Here is a 4,199-nt window from a genome sequence, read left to right as displayed (position 1 = left end):
AAAATAAAAAGCAAGTAATGTCATTAGGGAAAAAAGAGAAAGTGAGAAATGCCCATTAAATGATGTATAACGTTAAGTACATTTATTTAAGAATATATTCCAATATCAAATGGCACATTTCAACAATGCAAAAACTACAATTACTTTTGCACTCACCCAATAACTCAGCACAACCAATCCTAAAACCACAATCTTTGAGCAGTCTCCCATTTTTCCAACCACATCACAAATGTTCTCAAAGAGACACCACACCTTTTTTTCTGGTTAAATTCACAGATATGTTATGCTATAATATGCTTTGCTCCAGCCCTCCTCCTTTCACTATGGCTTTGCTCTCTCTGCTGCCTGAATCCATATGAAAGTCTTGATCCTCTGAGCTACTAAAAAAATCCAAGTTGTGGCTTATCTTCATTGGGTTCTGACTATACCTCTGTCCTTTTAATATCCTTTCTTGCTTTTAGAGACAGAGTCTTGCTGTGTTGCCCAGGCTGGAGTGCAGTGGCACCATCTTGGCTCACAGTAACATCCACCTCCTGGGTTCAAGCAGTTCTCCTGCCTCAGCTTCCTGAGTATCTGGGATTACAGGCACCCACAACCACGTCTGGCTAATTTTTGTATTTTTAGTAGATACGGGGTTTTGCCATGTTGGCCAGGCTGGTCTCAAACTCTTGACCCCAAATGATCCTCCTGCCTTGGCCTCCCAGAATGCTGGGATTAGAGATATGAGCCACCACACTTGGCTTTTTTAAAGTATTCTTATAACTTCATATTTTTCATATTTCCAGTAAGTCTCTCATCTCCTTATTTGTCTTTGAAATTTCCTCAGGTCAGTGACTATATCTGACAATTCTTTGATTCTCTCTCATACTTACTGATTCAGTCATTCAGTCATTCAACAAATATACCTAGTTGTCTACTATAAGCCAAGAATATATTTCTAGATAAAGCAGACAAATTCTCTGCTCATATCCTAGCACTTGGGGGAGGATACTGAAAGTAAACAAAGGCACACATGTGTGAATACATACATAAGTAAATATGAAAAGTATCAGAGGTTTATAAGTGCTATACCAAAAATTAAAATAGGATGCTATGGTTGCGAATGACTGGGTGGCTGCCATAATCTGGGTGAAGGACCCTCTGAGGTATTGACATCTGATCTGCAAGAAGGAACTTGTGTCATACTCATTTTCATAAACGGAATAATCAATAATCACAAAGTAATGGATTAGGCCTGGAGGAACTGACAGTCTGGCTCAAGATATAAAGAATATGTGAACAGTCTTCCTTCTGGCTCTTGTTGGAGGCAAGAAATTTCAGGAAAGCTTTCAAACATTAACCATTTGTTCACTCAAATCAGTGTTCTGGGACCAAGGTGATACTTATAAAAGAATAAAGGTGAAAAGTGATGTTTCTATGTATTTATTACTTTAAAGATATTGTCAAAAGGACACACAGGGAAGGAATGTATTTGACTTCAAGCAATTGAAAGCAATAGCTTCAACAATGAGTCTATTTTTCTTACTCAGTGAGGAGTCTAGAATTAAGTTAATGACAGGAGCAATAGCTCTGCAGTGTTATCAAGGATTTAGCCTCTGTCTAACTTTTTCTCCACCATCCTAAATGTGCAACTGTTATCCTCATGGCTGCACCAAAACCAGGTATTATACCTGCCTATCAAGCATGAAGAAGTAAAAATAAAAAGCCAAAGAAGCTTTGTCTTTTTATTTTGAAGGGGTGCCCTCCTTATGGGCAAGCATTGGCATCACATTGGTTAGAGAAATGAGTTTTCAGTGGGACACCTTGCTGTACCAATCAAAATCTAGGTTTTATTTATAAGGAATATGGGGAAATAGATACTGGATAGGTAATAACAGTGTAGGACACAACAGTATTCAAACTTGGTCCCCATACAGTTTATAGTCACACTCTGGGGATCTGATCATAACTGTAATCATTTTTTTTGGCGGGGGGAGCTCTCAGAGTACTCACTTGTGTATTGCTCAAATATTTGATGCATACTAAACATGGCATAGGCACTGGGGGTACAAAGATTAATGTGATGCTGCAAGGTGAGTATGCATTTTAATTAACATGTTCGTTAAATTTGTCATACATTTTATTCAATTGAATTACTTACTCAATTATAGTATATTATTAGCAACTGCTGGTTGGTGCCTACCTTCCTATAAGAACATAACTTCAAATAACAAGTGAATATATTCAGTTTGGCATAACAAACAAATATACAAAAAGAGAGGTAACGATATGGAATATTATGTTTTCAACTAGATTTTAGGGCATCATGAAATGCAGACTTTGTTTCTAAAATCTGATAGTCTTTGCCAGTTAGTTCTTGAAACATCACTGCTTTCCTTTACATGCCATGGAGTGTGAATGACTTTTCCCATTTGACATTTGGACGAATGGTCTCCAATGCCTCATTTGTTTCTCCTTCTTAGTGATGTATTAGGCTGAGTCACTACTCAAAGACCACTTTCTGATTCAAACTACTCAAAGACCACTTTCTGATTCAAACTACTCAAAGACCACTTTCTGATTCAAACTATTTTGGCTGAAACTCTTTTGTAACGTATGTCTCCAAATGAGACTGTCACATTTCGGTAGTACCTTTATGAGGCTGCAATTCATATACTCAATTTGGGAATGGAAGAGTCCTTTGGGAAATACAGAAGTAATAGAGGTTTTGGTTGGCTGGTGATTTGTTTCATGAGGGAAAATTGATGTTCACAATGGCCCTTAAGTTAAAACACTGCATTACCACAAGGGCAACATCTTAAACCTCCTGTAATCCAAAGGCTTAAATCACCTTCTTAGAGAACAGTTACATCATTTCCTCGAACCTTTTTCTATATACATTTAGACTTGGCTCCTAACAGTCATAAATTTTAGAAAAACAATTGATTAAATAACATCTCCTCATTCTCTAGGGTAATAAGAGGAAGAGCCTAATTATTGATTACTCTTTCTGTAGTTACTGCTTTAATTCTGTTGGATGATATATTTCATTTTGAAGTTGGAAATGTACAATTTTCTAGGATTTAAATAGTCTCTTATGTGCAATAAGAACAAAGCTGTATGACTGTACATTGTATGAGCTGCTTGGAAATTCATGAAATCACCAAATGGGTTATTTTTGATGTGTGCCATTTTGCTTCCTGGTAGAACTCAAAAGTAAGTCACTTCTTGCATCCTAACCCTGGAAATTAAATCTTAAGGTTGGAAGCTCTGGGTTCTATAAAGAGGTTGGGGACAGTGATTTAGCCACATCCATCATCTTTTTTAAACCTGGGGAAAATGGTTCTCCAATAACCATCAGTAGAGCTAAATTATTTTGTGTTTTTCCTGAGATTGTTAGAACTAAGCTTATTTCAGAAGGCTGTGGGCTTGTGTAATTGTCTTCATCCACTAGAGTCTTGCCTGGGTGTCTTCTACTTAGAGTGTCTAAGCTCCCCTGACCTCAAGTTCTCAGCTATGGTCCTGGGGCCTTCGGCTTTTCCTAGGGATTTATTTATTGATCTGTGGCATTATTTTCAGAAATTATTCTAGATTAAACATGATTTATTAATACAAGCATTAGAGACTTGATTATGATTAATAGGCCTGATATTCCTACTGTACTGTACACCAGTAGGTCTTACCTCCTGAATACTTTCTAAGACAATGGGAAACTCAACAAAGAGGAATTAAAGAAAGCTAACCCATGCTATCCCTGGCTTTCTGCAGTAAAGCTTGCTAGTTGCCTATTTAATGATCTTTTGTCCTTACAGAACAGGCTGCTAGGTGGTTTCAGACTTCTTGCCTGCTGGTTCTGATTCAAATGGACTTTCTATTGATCTCTCCTATTTATTCCCCAATTCTGGAATATTCTTGTACTCCTCAGATCCAGTCAAATTCTTTCTTTCCTTTGATCCTATAAAAACTTGTTCATATTGTGTCCGGGTGTGGTGACTCAAGCCTGTAATCCCAGCACTTTGGGAGGCCAAGATGGGAGGATCACGAGGTCAGGAGATCGAGACCATCCTGGCTAACATGGTGAAACCCATCTCCACTAAAAAAATACAAAAAACTAGCCGGGCGTGGTGGCGGGCACCTGTAGTCCCAGCTACTCGGGAGGCTGAGGCAGGAGAATGGCGTAAACCCGCGAGGCGGAGCTTGCAGTGACGTGAGATCCCGCC

At 38.3% G+C, this 4,199-nt stretch overlaps 1 long non-coding RNA gene across 1 annotated transcript; it reads right to left on the bottom strand.

Moving 5' to 3' along the window:
• Nucleotides 1-1,712: 1,712 nt before the first annotated feature.
• On the bottom strand, nt 1,713-3,959 carry LOC112625478. Its single transcript, XR_003119604.1, has 2 exons — nt 2,540-3,959; nt 1,713-2,485 (listed from the first exon to the last, which is right to left on the bottom strand). It is a non-coding gene; the product is annotated as an uncharacterized LOC112625478 (long non-coding RNA).
• Between the last annotated feature and the right edge of the window lie 240 nt (nt 3,960-4,199).

The sequence above is a fragment of the Theropithecus gelada genome, chromosome 5 (genome assembly GCF_003255815.1).
Source record: "Theropithecus gelada isolate Dixy chromosome 5, Tgel_1.0, whole genome shotgun sequence".
Classification (NCBI taxonomy): domain Eukaryota; kingdom Metazoa; phylum Chordata; class Mammalia; order Primates; family Cercopithecidae; genus Theropithecus; species Theropithecus gelada.
Note: the sequence above shows the minus strand (reverse complement) of the source record. Positions and strands in the feature narration are given on the sequence as shown.